This window comes from Meriones unguiculatus, chromosome 1 (assembly GCF_030254825.1).
Source record: "Meriones unguiculatus strain TT.TT164.6M chromosome 1, Bangor_MerUng_6.1, whole genome shotgun sequence".
NCBI lineage: Eukaryota > Metazoa > Chordata > Mammalia > Rodentia > Muridae > Meriones > Meriones unguiculatus.
Genome location: NC_083349.1, coordinates 182,760,497 through 182,781,475, shown reverse-complemented (window position 1 = coordinate 182,781,475; position 20,979 = coordinate 182,760,497). Strand labels below are relative to the sequence as shown.

Genomic DNA, 20,979 nt, shown 5'->3' with positions numbered 1-20,979 from the left:
TATCCTCACTATGTAATACTTTTCAACTGGGACACAGTTTTCACTAGTGCTCACCCGTAGTCATCCAGCTCCCATCGACTGATTCTTTAATTGTATTTTGGGGTTGGTGGAGGTAAGAGCCCACCGTGCTTTGTGTGTAGTCTGATGCTGGCTCTTCTCCTAGGGGCCTTTCAGAGCTCCCTGTAGCTCTCCCTTCTGATGGTAGGCTCAGTGACATCACATTGTTATCTTTCAGTGACCTGTGGTATGAGTATTTACACTGCAGAAATAGGCAAAACACAGTCGACAATGCTCCCCACCTGCAATGGTTAATATTGACTGTCAACTTGACGGGCTTCAGAGTTTCCCAGGAGACAAAGTTTCAGGAACACCTGTGAGCACTTATCTTGAGTACATTAATTGAAGTAAGAGGACCACTCTGCATGTGGATGACACCGTTTCATGGGCTGGGGTCCTGGACTGAGTACAATGGAAAAAGCAAACTGAGCCCAAACACCCACCTCTCTCTGCTTCCTGACTGTGGGTGAAATTTGACCAAGGGTCTCAAGTCCCTGCCTTTGTGACTTCCACATCACAACGACTGTGCCCTAAAGTTAAACTGTGAACCAAAATAACCCCTTCCTTCTTTTGGTGGCTTTGTCAGGTATTTTGCTACAGCATGAAGACAGCCCCTTGTGGAGCTGAATGTGCCCAGCAATGGTCCTTCACAGAACCTAGGTCACCATTGTGTGCTTCCTTTAAGTAGCTTTAAGCAAAGCTCGCTCACCGACAGGCTGCTGATTCCTCAGAAAACATAGACTGTGGCCTGAATCTCCCCCTACCACAAACACACAGGATGTCCTACAAAGCAGCTACAAGTGGACCACACGTTGATGGAGTGAGGGTCAAACGTTGAACCACCAGCCTGAATGACTCTGGGTTTTCCTTATCTGAGTCTGTAATGTAATCTCACCATTTGAGTCAGATTCACCAGCTGGGAGATACATTTATGTGAATTGACTTGAGGTTGTCCAATCCAATTCAAGAAGGCTCTATGAGACATGTACTCAGTGTGCCCTCTGTTCTAGGCTCAGGAGCCAGAGAGAAGGGAGCTGTTATGAATAGCAGCAGACCATCACTTCTGTTTCCAAGTAAATATGATTTGAGTCGGAAGATAAGCACACCTGTAGAAAGTTCAGAATCAATATGAATGCTCCAGAAGAGTTGTGCTTGAGGGATTTTGAGTGATCATGAAATGTGGTGGTTATTATTCTGGGCTCTGGGGTCATATTGCCTGTGTCCAAACTCCAGACAACCACTTAGTAGCTACGTGACCTGGGAAGAGTTGCTGTACACCCCCCAGCCTTCTCCACCCCAACTCAGAGTCCTCATTCTTAGGAGAATCAATCTCATAGAGCAGTTGTCAGATTCAATGTGATTTTATGTGGTATAAGGCATATTGCCTGGAATGTAATGTGTGTAAAATATGTTTTTTTTTTCATATAAATGTCGGCCTTTTTGAAAACGAGGAGGAAACTGAGGTCCAGGAGTAGGAAAATGACTCACTACCAATTAGTAGCAGGCCTGTGAGTCACAGCTTTTTAGCTAATTTATTGGTCCGTATAGGTGAAGGCTTGGGCTATGGTGATAGTTAAGTGGTAAGGCTGCCTCTACACAAGGGATGTTAGAAATGAGTGAAGTATCTGCCACATGCAGGGCAATATGCAAGGAAGTGCTTAATAAGAGGACAGATATTGTCTGTGACAGTTTGGGACCATATGTCCAAGAGAGGGGTTTAGGCAGGTGTGGTACGAGATTAGGAGAGCTGCGGTCTGGGAAGGATAAAGGGCTGAGCAATCCTTACGGATGGGGTAGTGCTAGCTCAAGGCATCAATAAATGAAGAAGGACGGACAGGGCTGGGAGATGTGGAGAATTGGGGAGTAGCCTCTCCCTAACCAGCACAGAAGGGGGTTGGCTGGGTGGTGCAGGCTGAAGGTCCCGAGCATCCTAATGATTGTGACCATTGCTAGCATCTTTCCAAGGGCTCAGGCCGGTGCTGCTGTGATCAGTGGTGATGTCCAGTAGTCTAGGCCTTGGCTCCTGGCTCTCTCTATTGCTTCCATTCGAAACTTCCATGGAGGCCAATTCTCTTCTCCATTCGGAGACAAAAGCTTCACAATGGAACTCACTGTAGTGGAAAGAGCACCCGATGCAGAATCATTAAATTAAATACAATTTCCTCCTCTTTCCTCATCCATGGCAACGGGTATGACATAGATCAAGCATCTCCATGTCTCTGGCCCATAGTTCTCCTTGGTAAAATCAAGAGTTTCCCTAAGCTCCTTTACAGACCTGATTCTCTGTCCCTGAGCCTCTCATAGCCATCATTTATAGCACGGAATAACATCTTTGGAGAGATAGTCTGGGACTGTCCTCTGGGTAAAGATCCAGGGAGAGAGGATTTGACCAGGGATAGAGCAGCTTAGAGGGTGAGCAGGATTGAAGATGGCATATGCAAATCTTTGGTGAGGGGCCAAGCTTACATCAGAGTGGAGACAGGATAAAGAGGCAGCTGGAAGCTGGGCCCAGCCTCATAAATCTCAGCAGTGACATATCAATCAGTCAGTTCAATCAGTTGCAACATTTTTTTCCTTTGGAAATAAATAAAGATGAAGGCAGGAGATACCACACAAAGAGAAGCCTCAGAGCAGTGTGGAAACTCACACTGCCACTGGGGCTGGAGCTGGCTTCTGATTTATGGAGAGGCTGAATTTGATAAATCAGGGACTGTGATCCAATGGGTTTAGGCTCTTGTTTCCTAAATGGGAACTTAATGTTGTTCGCTCATTCATAGGTAGGATGCCACATCAGAGAGCTAATATATAAATCTATTCTTTACAAGGGGCTCCATGTTTGTTTTTTGGAAAGCAAACTTATAAATCATACTCATCTCAGATGGAAAGTTCTCCGGTGTAAATTGTCACCCTCTTCCTATAAATCTCACGTTGAGAATCCTGCCTAGCCCATCAGACCTCACACATTTGGGGCAGGTGAGGCTGGGTAGCAAAAGGGCCTGGCTCCTGATTAGGAAAGTTGGGGGAACATGGGAGGAGGTAAAGGGACATTGGGAATAATCTGTTCCTCACTTAGCCCTGGACCCATTTATTTATTTATTTATTTATTTATTTATTTATTTATTTATCTATCTATCTATCTATCTATTTAATTAATTTTATGGCCTATTAACTTTGAGAGTCCATTGATAAAAAAAGAAAAAAAGAAATAAAAAGTAAAACTTCAAGTCAGTAAAGTATGCAACTAGATACGGGTTTGGGGGCAGGTTTACAGTGGCTGAGGCTAGGCCTGGGGCTTGCATTCTACCTCCTGTTAACTCGTGGAGTTCCTCAACCTTCACATCCTCTGGGGGCCTGGGCTCCTGACTCTCAGTTTTGCTAAGGAATAGCGCTTTCTTCCCATGTTTGGGGTTTCCCAAAAGAAACCTAGAAATGGCTCGCCACTCCTGCTGTGCGCACATTCGTCTTCCTTCCTCACTCTGCACCTGTGGCCATCTTCTAGACAGCTACACACAAAGTCTCACACATATCTATTTGTATGTGTGAAGAGAGGGGTGTATGCACGTGGAGAGTTGTGCACACTCATGTATTTGGAGGCCAGAGGTCAACATTGCGCCACTACACACAGCTTTTCATGTGAGTGGTAGAGATTTGAACTCAGGGTTCTTGCTTGTGGAACGAGCCACTTTATCAGCTGAGCCTCCTCAAGGTTTCCACGCCCCTCTTTAACTTTGTGGTTCTTGGGGTTTAACCTAAGGCCTGGTGCAATCTAACCAAGTTCTCAACCACTGAGTTATGTCCCCACCCTCTTTTTATTTTATTTTATTTTTTTAATTTTAGGATATGGTCTTATTACCCAGCCTGGCTTAACTCGAACTCACTGAAGGGCAGAAAGGCTTGGAACTTGTGATCCTCCTACCTCAGCCTCCTGAGTAGCTGCACCACCAAGCCCTGCTTACATTCATTCTCCCTCTCCCTCCCTGACACATATCCTGTAGCCTATGCTAGCCTCAAGCTCACTATATGATTGGTGATGACTCTGGAGGTCTGATCATCCTGGGTGCTGAATTTTCAGGTGACTACTTCCTGCCATGTATGTGGTGAGTGTTGAACCCAGCATAATTTGTGCATTCCAGGAAGGCATTCTACCAACTGAGCTACAGCCCTGTGTGCAGAATGAACATTCTAAGGCCTCTTTAGAATGTAGAGTGAGAGGCAGCAAGAAAGATGGAATTTTCTCTTAGGGCAGGCTAACCATTGGCTGCCCACATCATAGGCAGCTTTTCCCATGCTTTTCCCTACTTTCCCCTCAGCCACCAGCCCTGAGAATGACACCTTCCTCCAGAGCTTTCTGAGCCCAGGTTCACTTTTCCAAGAGGTGATTAGCCCCAAAGAATGTCTTCATTGAGGCACTGAAGAGGTTTCATTTGAGCTACAGGGGTTCAAATCAAACCTCACTTAACACACTAAATGGGTTTCTGAAAGGTTGTAAGTAAAATGGTAAAATGGGGGGGGAAAAAAAAGAAACACTTTTAAAAGCGCTGGTGGAGTTTCTATTTAAAGCGATCTTAGGATAAATTCTTCTGCAAAGAATGGCTCTGGTCATGAGCAGCAGGTATTTCTATTGGACATTTCCACATTGAGAACAATGATGGGCCAGATGTGAGTGTGTGTGTGTGTGTGTGTGTGTGTGTGTGTGTGTGTGTATCCGTGTATGTGATGCACCTATGTACATATATGACATGTGGTTTCCACATAGCCATACACTGTAGGTCCTGTGTCATTCCTACCCAACTGAGGAAACTGAAGCACGGAACGACAAAGTTGACACAGAGGAGACAGCAAGATGACTTAGTAGTAGGTCATGCTTAAGCCTTGGCCTGTTCAGAATTGCTTTTTTGCCTTTTTCCTTGGCTTTGTACCTAATGCCACACTTTTCCCAGTTAGTGGGCTCTTGTGCTTGCTAGTTCTATGTTAATTTGACATAAGCTAGAGTCATTTTGGAAGAGGAAACCTCGGTTGAGAGGTTGAGAAAATTGGAGAGCCTGTGGGGCCATTTTATTGATTGATGATTGATGTGGGAGGGGCCATCCCACTGTGGGTGGTGCCACGCCTGAGCAGTTGGTCCTATATGCTATAAGAAAACAAGCTGAGCCAGAAGGGAGGAACAAGCCAGGAAGCAGCACCACTAAGTGATCTTTGCCTCAGTTCCTGCCTCCAGGTTCCTGCCTTGCTTGAGTACTTGCCCTGATTCCCCTAGTGATGGGCTGATACCTGGAAATATAAGATGAAATAACCTGTTTGCCCCTCCACCCCTAAGTTGTTTTTGGTCATGGTACTTTATCATAGCAGTAGGAACCCTAACTAAGACATCTTTATAACCTTAAAACTTTTTTTTTATCACGTCCCCTTTTTCAGTCAGTCCCACGGTTTTGTCCACAATTCCAATCTCCTAGCTTCTCCTTCTCCTGTTTTGTCCCATTCCCTGCTATTACTTACCTCCCAGCAGTGTCCTGAGTTGGCCTCCTCATGCTGTGCTTCTTTCTTAGTTACCTTTAAGGAGTTGGTTAGAATGGCCTATGGCAAGGACAGTCCAGTAGAAAGCAATGAAGCAAAGCCTGGAGACATTTGGGGAAATTACAGTTAAGCAGAAGGAATAGCGGTGTCTTTCCCCAGGTACCAGCTGACCTAGAACATTCTAAGCCTCGGCTGCAGCTCCATCTCCCTTCACTGTTTGTCCCAGGCCTTGGCTTTGTCCTCAGCCTCCTTTTCTCTCTTATTCTGCTGCATTCTCCCCAGTGAGGTCGCTCCAAAAAATGCTCCTGCCTCATGCCTGCTTTATCTACTCTCTCTGCTAGGCATTGCAGCCTGCTGCTCTCCCCTCCCTGCTGTCGGCATTGTCCCTGCCAGCCCCAGTTCCAACTTTATTCACCTGAGTGTCCAGAGAACTCTCTAGCTGTCTGAAAAACAAATCTCTTTCTGTCCTGAATTATCAACTTGATCTATGCTTTGTGTCCCCTTGCTAGCCATGTGGAGATGGAGCTCTAAGGATTGGAATCAACTTTGGGCTTTGGGCACAACACAGTCACTGTCAGTTCTGGGGACTATACTGGCTGGTTTTGTGTGTCAACTTGACAAAAGCTAGAGTCGTCAGAGAGGAAGGAGTCTTAGGTGAGGGAATGCCTCTGGGAGATACAGCGGTAAGACATTTTCTCAGTTAGTGATCAATGGGGGAGGGCCTAACTCATTGTGGGTGGTGCCATTCCTGGGCTGGTGGTCCTGGGTCCTTTAAGAAAGCAGACTGAGGAAGCTATGGGGAGTAAGCCAGTAAGCAGCACCCCTCCATAGTCTCTGATTCAGCTCCTGCCTCCAGGATCCATCCATGTTTGAGTTTCTGTCTTATTTCCTTTGATGGTGAACAGTAATATGGAAGTATAAGCCAAACAAACCCTTTCTTCCTCAACTTGCTTTTTGATCATGGTGTGTCATCATAGCAATAGAAACTCTAATTAAGGCAGGAATATGGAAGCACATGAGATTTAGCCTCTGCCTGAAAGGATGAAGTGGTCATGAGAAGAAAGGCACAGAGAGGCATATGTTCATCTTAGCAGTTGGTGAGGAGCTGGGGTCATCATGTGGAGTCAGCAGAGCTGAGGAAGGAAGGTTCTGTAGTTGCTAGTTCTATGTTAATTTGACATAAGCTAGAGTCATTTTGGAAGAGGAAACCTCGGTTGAGAGGTTGAGAAAATTGGAGAGCCTGTGGGGCCATTTTATTGATTGATGATTGATGTGGGAGGGGCCATCCCACTGTGGGTGGTGCCACGCCTGAGCAGTTGGTCCTATATGCTATAAGAAAACAAGCTGAGCCAGAAGGGAGGAACAAGCCAGGAAGCAGCACCACTAAGTGATCTTTGCCTCAGTTCCTGCTTCCAGGTTCCTGCCTTGCTTGAGTACTTGCCCTGATTCCCCTAGTGATGGGCTGATACCTGGAAAGCTAAAGAGGAATGTCCATCCTGGGGCAAACTATGTCACAAGGGTAAAACTCAGAACTCAGAAAAAAGCTTCAAAGAGACTTTGCTTAAGCTTTGTTTGCAATGGCGTCTCTTGTAGCTAACTAAACAATATGTGAACAGTAGTGGGAAAAATAAAAACTGCATTCATGAAGTAGATTCAGAGTCTTGGGCCTCTGTCCACCATCATCCTACTCTCCAGATCCCTGTGATGACGATGGCTGCTTTGGCTGCAACTCAGCTGAGCTCTGGAGTTGTCAAGGGGCGGTTGTGGAGATCATCTTCCCAGGCTTCTTTGAACTCGATATTTCTTCTGTCTTTTCTATGAGTTAAACCATGTCCTTCAAAATTCCTATGTTAAATGACTAAGCACCAGAAACCGAGAGCTTGATTTTAGGAGGCAGGTAAAATTAGTGAAAAGCTGGTGGTGCTAAGAATAAAGTAGACCCTTAATTCAATACAGCTGGGATTCTTACATAAAGGGGATATGTGGATGCATACATGCACACACACACACACGCACACACACACACACACACACACACACACTCTTTTTTATCTTATGGTGTGGAACAATGTACATGCATTCAGTAGTGTGTCCAAGAATGTTTATTTGATTTGATATCTCCTTAGTGCTCCTGTGTTCAAAGATATCTAAAAATATTTGAATGGTTTAACCCAACTTAGGAGTGTATTTATCAGGTGCGTTTGCATGTCCCATTGTGAGCTAATGGCTTATTGTTGACATAGCACTCTGAAAATGTTCTCAAGGTGATTGATGTGTTCCATGCATGCATTTTGAACTCCTAAAGGATTTCTCTATTCTATTGCTTTATCCTCCAGAGAACAGGGAACTGACTGACAAACTAAAATCCTGTCCATATTTATCTATCAGAATAAGAGAGGTAGCCTTCACTCTACCCTCTGTCATCAAAGTGTGGACCACTTCTAATGTAAAGATTCTTTGGTGCAGAATAAAATGATGGAGAAATGGCTATTATTCTGTACTATCACTTGAAAATCAACATTTAGATGATTTTCATTATTTATCCACCACCTTGGATGGGCTTGCTGAAGCCTATTAGTCCAGTTCCTTCAATATAAAATCGCACTTGTCCTCACAAGATAAGGGCTAGGCAATGTGTGCTACAGTGGCTACCCAGAACTTGGCACAGAACCAGCACTGAATGACAGATAGACTTGCCACTGACTTTACACTCACTGGACTAAGTTTCTAAGACAAAGCTAATTAGTGCAATTTATTCATATTTTTAAATAAAAAGACTAGGTAGACATGGTGATTCACACACATGATCTCAACTTGAGAGGCCAAGGCAGAAGGATTGCTATGAGTACAAAACCAGCCTGGGATATATAATTAGTTCCAGGCCAACCTGGAGACAGAGTGAGATCCTATCTCAAATAACTAAACCGAGAATAAGAATAAGAATTCTTATTATATAATAATAATAATAATAATAATAAGAAGAAGAAGAAGAAGAAGAAGAAAGCGTAATCCAGTAATGATGCTTCCAGGAGAAAGGTGATTCCTGAGCAGTGTTAGGAGTCATTGAAGAGGATAAATGGAGAATGTAAAGGTGGATCTGGAGGCTTCAGAAATTATGGTTCTTCTGAGATTCAGAGAATAAACAAGTTATTGAATAACAACAGAAGTGTCAGAGTGGAGGAAAATGTTCTCTACAAAAATGTTTTTCAACAAATTTACCATCCAGTGTGACATGAGATATTTAGATTAAATTGTGGATCAGACAGAGTAAAAACAAAGAAAAAAAGAAAGAAAGAAAAATTAAGACATTTCTTTCTTGAAGACATTCAGCCTAAGGGATGAGTATAGCAGATGAAGTTTGGCTCTGGACTGATGCAGTGGGGTGTATTCAGGGGGTAAAGCTGGACCAGAAATACTCAGCTCAGTAGCTTTACAACCTAAAACTTATCTGGTGTAACTTTCTCTTTAAAAGAAAACCTTCACTGAAGCCCAAAATATTAAAGTGTTACTTCCAAGGAAACAGAGTCTTGTGTCCATGATCTTGCATATGGACACCTGAGAAGACGCCACTTACACTATGGTAGTCCTTGGGGTGCCTTTGATGAATTCTTTGTATTCTAGGAGAGGAATCAGAAAGCCTGTATTAGAGGCCAGAGAGGTTGATGGCCAGAGAATGAAATTAGTTTTCTAAGGCAACAAGCAAGTTCTGCAGTGAAAACAACAACTTCTGAAGACAGTCTTGGGCTTCCTCAAGTGTCTTCTGTCATGAGGTTGTCTGGTCTTCTTTTTACTGTGGTTGACGTAGTAGTTTTCCATTTGTGTCTTTCTTCATCCCAACTGGACAGAAAAGTAGATTGGGTAGGAATATTGGGGGCAATGCTTTTCTTTGGTAGAAGAGAGGGTTTCTAACTCAATTTCCATGGCACTGGGGCCTCTTTTTCCAGTGGACCTAGTCTAGCTGTTACAAGGTCTCCAATGCTAATGGTTGGAACTTTCAGATCATAGTCTCCACACTTGGAATTACACACAGGATCCCCATACCTGGGTTCCAATGCTGATGTTCTAGTCTAGGCTGTTTTGATTCACTGTGAGTACATCCCTCATGGATCAGAATCCATGCTGATCCACACAGTTTTCACCTATGGGAACTACAAACTGTCTTGTGCTGTCTTTAACACTCAAAGTTTCCCAACAGAGCACATCCCTGCGCCACACCCCACTACAGTGTTTTCCTTATTCAGTTTTGATCTCTGCCTTTAGGGTCCGTCTTCTTGTCTTTCTAGTTGGCATTTCCAGTAGCTACTAGCAGTGAGATGTCAGGTCCTTTTCTGGGCATGTCCTCTGATTGCAACAGAATCCCCTCTTGCTCTCTGTTTCCACTTGCCCACCCCTGATGGGACCCTTGGCACCAGGTAGTCTGCCGCAAACCCATTTCTGAGTGCTGCCCAAAGTCCTCTGAGGGTTTCTGAGGGAGAAGGTGGATCTAGCCACCTCTTATTAGTCCTCATGACAACACATTCCATGGGGCAAGCATACCTCACTCCATTGACTCACTCTTTACACCCCAATATAAACAGTCATCACATAAGCTCGAGATGCAGGCAGAGGTTGTTTTGTCCATTGTTGTTCAGCAGAGCTGGGTGACCAAAGGTTGTGACAGTGCCCTACAAACCCCTTCGCTTTTTCTTCTACATCATCCTCTCTGGTCTCACTTCCTCCTCCTTCCCCAGTCTTCTTCCTTTCCCAAGGCCCACCCCTGTCTCAAGAGCTTTGTACTACTGGTCCATCTGCTCAAATATCTTTCCTCAAAATGGCTCCAGAATTTGCTGACCAGTTTTATATCCATTGTCATTGTCAGTGTAATGCCATTCCAATTCTCCCATTGAAATTGGTGACAAGCATACTCTCTACTGCAGATTTAATGTATTTTAATTAGAGACAGTTTTCACTGCTGACATAGTACGTACTTTATCAGTTTACTTAATTGGTGCCTTGTTCTGTACTTTAAGCTCTATGAGAGCAGGGTTTGATATTTTTATTTCTATTTGAAACTACTCAACCCTGGACTCCAAGAACACTCAGCCACAGGATGAGTGTTGAATGAACAACTGCTAAGAGAATGCAGCAGTCACACTGAGCATTGACAGTCTCCAAGCTTCCTTCCAGTCAGGCTTCAGGCTTTCTTTTTGTGGAGCTCCTGGCCTCCTTCCTTTTAAGCTTCAGGCTTTCTTCCTGTTAGGGTGTAGGCTTTCTTCTCTTCAGGCTTCTGGCTTTCTTCCGTCTGACTCCCAGCTTCCCGCATTTCAGGTTCCCAGGGTTCTTCCTGTCAGGCACCTGCTTCCTTCCTGTCAGGGCTTAGGTTTTCTTCCTGTCAGTTCTAGTTTCCCTTCAGTTAAGTGCCAACCTTCCTTCCTTTCCTGCTTCCAGTTTTTTTCCTATTAGACTCTAGTCTTCCTTCCTGTCAGGATCCGGGTATTCTTCCTGTCAGGTTCTAGCCTTCCTTCCCGTGAAGCTCTTGGAGTTATTTTTTCCTGTTAGATTCTAGCCTACGTTCCTGTCAGTTTCCAGCTCTCTTTCCTGTTTCTATTTCTCAGGGCTCCTGGGGACCAGATAGATAAGATCTGGCACGGAAGTCCAGATTTGACATGTTTATTCTTCTTCACATTGGTCTCCTTTCATTTTTTACTAAACCGCCTAAACAGGCAGTATGTTTAAGAGTGCTTCCTTCCCAGCATCACTTAGTGGAGAAAAATATTTATTAAGGTTTGATGTTGGCAATACATCAAAATCCAATAATCAAACCGTAGCATAAATGCACTGAAGGGTGTGAGAACCATAACGTAATCTTCACATCAGGATGGCAAAGGCAAATATATAATTTCATTTGATTCATTTTCTTAAAATGCAGCAACCCCACATGTTGCTTGAAGTGATGGAATTTGGGACAAACAGAAATGCAGGAGATTTATGAGGCTTGTCAGCCATGTATTGGGGATCCCTAGTCCGTGCCTGAAAGATAGGCCTGAGTAATTTCCCCTTTTACTGCAGCAATATCTTGTCTGCATTCACTAGAAAGACCCTCGACCTGTAAACATATTAGCGGGCGTGTTCTCTTTACGAGTGTGTAAATTTCCCCACACTGTGCGCCTCCAGGGTCTTGAGGCTGTGTTTATTGGTGTGAGTAGCCTGTGTGAGAGAGAGCTCCAATGTGATCTAGATTTATGCCAAGTGGAAAGTGGTGGACAGCCTGGAAGAGTTCTTAAAAAAAAATAAATAAGAGCAGACATTTTCTTTGGATAGCAGTCAGGGATTCACTTAAATGAAATAACACACAGTAATCTTCAAGGCACGCAAGCTGTGGTTTAAGTGTCGGGGTGGACAGATTCAAATGTGGCAAAGCTGTCCAAAAGTGTCTCCAAGCCTGGGGGAAACATGGTTCCCTCAGACTTGATGGTGTCTCCCTCTCCTAGGTTTGCCTTGTCCACCACTGATTATTGGAAGCTCTCTCTGTCATGAGGCATGTGAATCTCACTGACCATCCGACAGGCAGGTATGTTGTTATCAGGGATTTGCAGAGACCCTGAGGCTCTAAGAGGTCAATGAGGGAGAAAGTATTTAAGATAGGATTAGTCCAAAATCTGTGTTCCTTCTCCGGCACTGTGCTAGGAACACTAGACTTGATATTAGTAGTTTTCTTAGCCCTATTCTGCCAAGGCTGTTGTTCTAGGATCCACAGAGAGCTTCAGAACTGACATTTCTTGTGTCCTGGCCTTCCCCATGTTTTGAGTATCTGTGGAACATTGGGTCTCACACACCTCCTTTACGATGGAATTTCAGGTCATCGACTCTCTCGTATTTCGTCCTGAAGTGATCTTGTACCTACTTTCAGTACTCACTCAGTCCTTCCAGGGTCTATCATTTCCTAGCCCGATTTGAAAGCTAGACAGAGTGGTATTTTGAATTTTGTGTTTTTAAAACATTATTTATTATTATTAATTTATAATTTATTCACTTTCTATCCCTATTGTAGCCCCCTCCCTCAACTTCTCCCATTTTCGCCCTCCTTTCTTGTTCCCCTCTTATTCCCCTCCCGTAGCACACTGTAAAGGGGGAGGCCTCCTCTCCTACCAGCTGACCCTAGCCTATCAAGTCTCATCAGGACTACCTGGATCCTCTTCCTCTGTAGCCTGATAAGGCCACCTCACCAGGGGGAAGTGATCAAAGAATAGGCAACCAAATTCATGTCAGAAACAGCCCCTGCTCCCCTTATTAGGGGACTCATTTGGAGACTGAGCTGCCTATGGGCTAGACTGAGCAGGGGGTCTAGGTCCTTTCCATGCATGGTCTTTGGCTGGTGCATCAATCTCTTCAGGACCACCCCCCCCACACACACACACACTGGGCCCAGATTTTTTGGCTTTGTTGGTCTCCTTGTAGAGCTCCTGTCTCCTCTATCTCCTGTCCTTCTCTCTCCCCCTTCTTCCATAAGACTCCCTGCACTCTGCCCAAAGTTTGGCTGTGAGTCTCTGCACCTGCTTTGTTCCCCTGCTGGGTAGTCTTAGAGAAGGACTCCTGTGGTAGGCTCCCGTCCTGTTTCCTTTCTTTAACTCCTTCTGGTGTCAATTCTATTTGCCCTTCTGAGTGAGAATTAAGCATCTTTCTTAGGGTTCTCCTTGTAGTTTAGGTTCTTTAGGTCTGTAGATTTTAGTATGTTTATCTGATATTATATGGCTAATATCTGCTTCTAAGTGAGTTTATACCATGAGTGTCTTTCTGCTTCAGGGTTACCTCACTCAGGATGATCTTTTCTAGTTCCATCCATTTGCCTGCAAATTTCATGATTACCTTGGTTTTAATAGCTGAGTAGTATTCCATTGTGTAAATGTACTACAATTTCTATATCCATTCTTTGGTTGAGGGACATCTAGGTTGTTTCCAGATTCTGGCTATCATAAAGAAAGCTGCTATAAACATATTTGAGCAAATGTCCCTGATATATGGTAGAACATCTTTCATGTATATGCCCAGGAGTGGTATAGCTGGGTCTTGATGTAGAACTATTCCCAGTTTTCTGAGAAAGTGCCAGATTGATTTCCAAAGTGGTTATACAAGTTTGTACTCCCTACAGCAATGGAGGAGAGTTCCATTTTCTCCACATCCTCTCTAGCATATGTTGTCACTTGAGTTTTTTTTTCTTTTTTAAACTTTATTTATTTTTTTAATTACAGTTTATTCACTTTGTATCCAAGCTGTAGCCCCCTCCCTCATCCACTCCCAATCCCACCCTCCCTTCCTCTTTTTCTCCTATGCCCCTACACCAGTCCACTGATAGGGGAGGCCCTCTTCCCTTTCTATCTGACCCTAGCCTATCAGGTCTCATCAGGACTGGCTGCATTGTCTTCCTCTGTGGCCTGGTAATGCTGCTCCCCTCTCAGGGGGAAGTGATTAGAACCAGCCCCTGAGTTCATGTCAGAGTCAAAGTCCCTATTCCCATTACTAGGGAACCCTCTTGGACACTGAGTTGCCATGGGCTACATCTGCTCAGGGGTTCTAGGTTATCTCCATGAATAGTGCTTGTTTGGAATATCAGTCTCAGAAAAGACCCCTGTGCCCAGATTTTTTGGTTCTGTTGCTCTTCTTTTGGATCTCCTGTCCCCTCCATGTCTTTCTTTGTCCACCTTCTTTCATAAGATTCCCTGCCCTCTGCCCAAAGTTTGGTTATGAGTCTTTGGCATCCGCTTTCATACCCTGATGGGTAGAGCCTTTCAGAGGCCCTCTGTGGTAGGCTCCTGTCCTGTTCCCTGTGTTTTTTCCCTCTTTGGATGTCCATCCCATTTGCCTTTCTGAATGAGGATTTGGTATCTTACCCAGGGTCCTCCTTCTTGATTAGCTACTTTAGGTGTACAGATTTTAGTATGATTACCACTCCTAGGCATATATCCAAAAGATGTTCAAGTATCAACAAGAACATTTGCTCAACCATGTTCATAGCAGCCTGATTTGTAATAGCCAGAAGCTATTACATAGATATAACACAGATGACTCTCAATTGAGGAATGGATACAGAAATTGTGGTATGTTTACAAAATGGAATACTACTCAGCAATTAAAAACAAGGAAATCATGAAATTTGCAGGCCAATGGTGGGGACTAGAGAAGATCATTCTGAGTGAGGTATCCCAGAAGCAGAAAGACACACATGGTATATACTCACTTATAAGTGGATATTGGGCATATAATATAAGATAATCACTTGAGTTTGTTTTTTTTTATCTTAGCTATTCTGATGGGTGTAAGATGGAATCTCAGAGTCATTTTGATTTGCATTTCTCTGATGACTAAGGATATTGAACATTTCTTTAAGAGTTTCTTTGCCATTCCATATTCTTCTGTTGAGAATTCTCTGTTTACCTCTATACCCCATTTTTAAATTGGAGTTTTTGGTATGTTGGTGTTTAATTTCTTGAGTTCTTTATATATTCTAGATATTATCCTTCTGTCAAACGCAGGGTTGGTGAAGATCTTTCCCCAGCCTGCAGGTTGTCGTTTTGTTCTGTTGACAGTGTCCTTTGCTTTAAAGAAGCTTTTCAGTTCCATGAGGTCCCATTTATTAATTGTTGATCTTAGAGCGTGAGCTGTTGTTATTTTGAATTTAAGATGAATGAACAGAGCACAGACATGTGGCATGGGGCATTCCATGTACCCATACAAGACTTCTTCTCAGGCATAGCGCCATCAAATGTGAGAAGAGAAGGTGGTGGTACCCCATCTGGCAGCCACCCCTGTATCCTTGCTGCAGAGACACAGATACTGCAACTACTGTTTATGTCTTTAGCATGTGTCCTCTGCACAGTTGCTGTGATACTCACAACTATACATAGTTGGAGGGATCTGGGGATGCAGGAGAGTTCACAGGTGGTAACCATGACCAATGGTCCTGACCAACTTGCCTTAGCCCATCATATAAGAATGGGATAGTCCTTCGTGTTTCCCACGACCCCTCCTTTACAAAACATGAAGAAGTTACCTTGTATATTAGGGCAGAGCTCGTCAGAGCTGGCCCTTACCCTGATACCTCCAATTTTTCCAATCTGACAGTAAGTCCCAGGGATATGAAAGAGAGACTTTTGGGAGTCTCACTCCTCAAGCTGGCACACAGGATCTGCCACTCGGAAAACAGGGAAAGGCAGCAGGAGATGGGGACACTTTCTGCAGGAACTGGACCCCACCCATTCTCTCTCACTGAACTTCTCTCTCACTGTCCCTTTAACAGTTCCCAGAACCTGAGCTCTCATGTAGTCGTAGAAGCTGGCTCCCGAGCCTCACATCAGGAAGAAAACGATCGCTTAAGCTCGTGGTATGGAGGTGCAGTCAGGTCCATCAGGCGGCCATGCCCTTCCTCAGTACTTGCTTCTCACTCTGATCCTCCCGGTAGACTCTGCCTCAGCTACACAGGTTTCTTTAAGAACAGTTATTAGCATTTATTCATTGCAAGGTGATTGGTTTTATAACATTTTTGTTTAAGTGTAGCATGTACTCTGAACATATTCACCACATATTACCATTTCAGTTCCCGTATGGTCCCCTTCTACCTCCATGGTGTGTGTGTGTGTGTGTGTGTGTGTGTGTGTGTGTGTGTGTGTGTGTGTTAAATCCAGCTTACATGTGTTACAGAACGAAATATTTGTGTTTCCGACTCTGGCTTATTTTGCTAATTATGATGCTCTCCAGTTCCATCCATATTTCCTGTAAATGACATCATTTCATTCTTCTGTGTGGCTGAACAAAACTGCATTTTATTATCATGCTGCACTTTATTTGTTCATCTGTTGATGGACACCTAGGTTGATTGAATAACTAGTCTATGGTGAATCACACAGCCATAAATGTAGATATTCAGGTCTCTGTGGTGTGCTGACTTGGATTCCTCTGTGAATGTTCCTGGGAGTGGGAGACCTGGATCGCACAGACACACTGTTTTCAGTTTTGCCGAGGGATCTCTACATCGATTCTCATAGTGGCTGTGCTAGCTCATGTCCCATCAACATCGGCTACAGCTCCCCTTCCTCACACCTGCATCATGGTGAGCCTTCATTGCTGCTTGTTCTCTTAATGAGCCGGGTGAGATGGGCTCTCAATATAGTTTTGATTTGTATTCTCCTTATGGTGAAAAATGTTGAACAAATTTTTTATGCATCTGTTGGCCACTGGTACTATATTTTTTGAGAACTGTCTGGTTCATTTCATTTGCCAATTTATTGGTTAGATTATTTTGGTTTTTTTCCTTCTAGTTATTTTTATATTTTGGTTATGAATCCTCTACCCAATAGCAGGCAAAGATTTTCCCCCATTCTGTAGGCTGTCTCCTTACCCTGTCCATTGTTTCTTTGTTACACAGAAGTTTTAAATTTTTGCACACTCTTGTTTTTCAGTTCTTGCTATCATTTCTAGAGCCATTAGAGCCCTTTATTAGAAAGTCCTTGCTTATGCTCATGTCTTGAAGTGTTTCTCCCATTTTTTTTCCAGAAGGCTAAGAGGTTCAGATTTTGCATTAAAATATTTGATTTATTTCGAATTTATTTTAATGCAAGGTGAGAGATATGGATCTAGTTTCAATCTTCTATATGTAGACATGCAGTTTTTCCAGCACAGTTTTTTTTTTTTTAATCTGTCTTTTCTCCAATCTATATATATTGTTGATACCTTTGCCAAAACTTAGGTGGCTGTAGCTATGTGGATTTTTTTCTTATCCTAAATGATATTTCATTGATTTGTGTGTTTGTTTTTGTGACAGTGTCATGCTGGTTTTGTCACTATGGCTCTCTGGTATAATTGGAAGTCAGGTGTTGCTGGACTCATTTCCTTATTCATCAGTCCACACAGTCACTTTCAAAAAATAATCTCATACTTAGACCATTTTCCCTACTGAGCAGGCATGTATGACTGCTTCATTTTGTGTAGGTTTTATCTGTTTATTTCTAACCTTTTTGGTTGGATGTCATGACATCTGCAGCATGGTAGAGAAAGACAAGACAGAGAAAGAATTATCAATGCCGACTTTAAACATGAAGCACCACCATGTGGGAAGATTGTGTGTGTGTGTGACTCCAGAGAATCGACCCAGGGTCAGCAGGTAACAGTTAAGCTCAGGGTAGTAGGAATCTGCAAGGGACAAAAGAATCACAAATATTAAGAAAGCACCAAGTGCCCGATGAGAGACCTGCTATGTTCAGTGGGCGAGTGGGCCAATCAGGAGCCCTGAGCTCCTAGGGAAGATGCACCTGGTAGTTTCACATCTGTATCCACCACTACCCTCACAGATATCTACTTCTCTAGGCAGATGGAAGCTGGGGATGCTTATACTTAGTCTTCATTGTTATCATATTTTCTTTTTGTTTACTTTCTGAGACAAGGTTTTTCCCTGTGTAGCTTTGGCTGTCCTGGAATTTGCTCTGTAGACCAGGCTGGCCTCCAATTCAGTGATCTGCCTACCTCTGCCTCTCAAGTGCTGGGATTGAAGGTTGTGCTACTACTGCCCATCTGTGATTGTATTTTATATGAAGATTAAAATCTCTGTAACTGAACATCTACTGTCAGTTATGTTGCACAGTTAGGAAACTTATCTTAGATACTTTTCCTTCTTTAGTGTAGTAAAAAGGAATAATAAATGCATATTTAAAAACAATGACTTTTCTTATTATAAGTCTTATTTATGTTTACTAAGGAGAATCCAGAAACTGCTAGAAAATATGAGAGTTAACGTAAAAATCATCCATAAGCCCATTATCCAGGAGTAACTACTGAAAAATGAATCCATGTATTTCCTTCTTGACATCAATAAATACTTGTTTCTCTGATGAGAGCAAACCTGTAGGGGAAGTTTGAGCTTTTCAACCTTAGAAGTAACCGGTAATAGGCTTAGTGGGCTCTCTGGGAAGCCCCAGCTTGGTTCAGAACCTCTTCCTGTTGCTGGAGGCACTCTGGAATAGCAGACAGGAGGAGCTGTCAAGTTGCCTTAGGTTCCCAGCTCTTCCAGATGAGGCACCCAAGAGCTGCCCAAGAAGGTGTCCTTTTTGCTGGCTGTTTGTCCTTAAGCTCTAAGATGTCACTCGTGGTCACTAGTCCTGCTGTCATCCCCTACAATAACCAGGGGTTCTCCATAGAGAGGACTGAGGGGGTTGGAGGTGTATGTGTGTGTATATGTGTGTGTTTGTGCGTGTGCATTTGTGTGTGTGCTTGTGTGTGTGTTGTATGAGTATATGTGTATATATGTTTATGAGCATATGTGTACGTACACGTGTATGTATGTATATTGTGATATAACGTGTGTATGTGTGAGCATGTGTATGTGAGTGTGTGTATGTGTGCATATGTGTGTATGAGAATGGGTGTGTGTGAGTGTATGTGTGCAAGTGTATGTGTGTATGTGTACGTGTGTGTATATGTATATGTGTGTTTGTGTGTTTCTTTCTTCCTCACTCACTGGGAGCTTGGCAAGTCCACGGGAGAGGCAGCTGATTATTTTTAGCCCCTTGTGCATAACAAAAGAATGCTAATGCTCAGTGTCTTCATGAAAGCTCTCGAGTTCATCAGCTTTGCAAAGAAGTGAAATTAAATCAAGATTTAATTGGGATGTGCATGTTTTATTCATGCTACTAACCACAGGAGAAGCCAGCCAAGCTGAAGGTAAAAAAGAGGGGAAAGAAATCTTTTGAAAAGTTGTTTCTCTCTGATTAAATAGAGATAGTTTCCAACTTCAAAGGGATCAGGCCTTTAATGTATTTTAAATGCTCAACTAGGCTTAGCCTGGCCAGCTCTGCTATAGTTGGGCAACGTAAACCAGGGGCGTCCTGTCCCTAACTCCATATCCTAGGTTCCAAGGCTGGGTTAGCTCCTGATCCTATCTTCTGTATTTCAGTACAGAGCCTTGAAACAATGTTCTGGGACCTGGGGAGGAATGGGTACGGCCTGGAATACCTGTTATCATCCTGTGAATCTGAGTCCCCTCTACTATCACAAGCTGAAGGAATGATAACTCCAAGGAATAATTTCTTCCCTGGAAAGGGGAATTTATCTAGTATCCAGCAAACTGTTAGCTGCAAAGATAAGGTGTCTCCTGCCTGAGCTTTATGCACCCAACAGGTTAGGACAAGAAATCAAAGACCTGCTGGGTGTGGTGGCGCATGCCTGTGATCCCAGCACTTGGGAGGCAGATACAGTTGGATATCTGTGAGTTCAAGGCTTGCCTGATCTGCTAAGTGAGTACTGGACAGCCAGGGCTATGCAGAGAAACCCTGTTTCGGAAAAAAAAAAAATAGTCAAAGACCCAAATTACATAAGAAATAGAGAATAAGCCAAAGTTCTTGGAAAGGCTTAAGATAATCTGGGAGATCCAAGGAAGAAGCAATATGAAGGGATACAAAGCAAGCAATACGAAGGGAGAAAAACTGTCTAGAATTTTTGCGTAGGAAAGTCCCTGCAAGTGTTCCAAGCAGGGAAGCCCAGAGCCCAGCTGCTGGAGAGAGGTGTGTTGGGGAGGCTATATGGTTGGCTGTGTCTGTGGTGCAGGCACAGGCTACAGGAAAGTGTAGAATAGACATTGGAACAAGTGCACAGAGAGCCTTAGACCCAGGATTGACCACGGTGTAAGTTTTGGAGGTTGAATAAAGATACAGTTTAAAGGTGTGCTGGTTAATTTTAACTATCACCTCTACACACCTTGAACCACTTGGGAAGGGAGCCTTTATGATGAATTGTCTAGATCAGGTTTGTCTGTGGGCATGTCTGTACGAGATTGTTTTGAATGTTGACCGACAGAGGAAAACACAACCTACTGTGAGCAGCATCATTCCTTAGGCAGGGGGTCTTGATCCTGCTTAGGAGAGGGGAAAGCTGCCGAGAGCAAGCAAGCAAGCAAGCAGATCTGCAGGCATTTATTTTCCTCTGATCATGATTGTGGATGCGATGTGATCAGCTGCTTGGGTTTCTGCCTTGACTTCCCCTCAGTGCTGGACTATAGCATGGGATTGTAGGAAGAATAAATCCTTTCTCCCCTAAGTTGCTTTTCATGAGGATATTTTATCCTAGCAACAGGAACAAAAATACAGAATGACGGAGAAATGACTATAGTTATAAAAGTAGAATCCCTTAGAATTAGAAGAGATTTTTCAACCTATTTGGTCCAGGAGTTGCTCCCCCATGGCACAGCCCCTCTTGTTTACACCCTGGCTTGCACTGTTTACACCCTGGCACTCTTTTTCCGATCCATATGGAAGCTTGTACATTTAAACAAACAAAAACAGCACTGACAATCTGAATCCTCTCTTCTATTGCTCTTAAATAATCCAGACCTACCTCAAAAATATTCCTGTGGGGTGAACAAAGCTTTTATAAACTCAATTTCGCATG

At 43.5% G+C, this 20,979-nt stretch overlaps 1 long non-coding RNA gene across 1 annotated transcript in view; it reads left to right on the top strand.

Moving 5' to 3' along the window:
* LOC132652377 (uncharacterized) overlaps positions 1-20,979 on the top strand; it is a 222,432-nt gene that overhangs the window by 730 nt on the left and 200,723 nt on the right. The window lies entirely within an intron of this gene.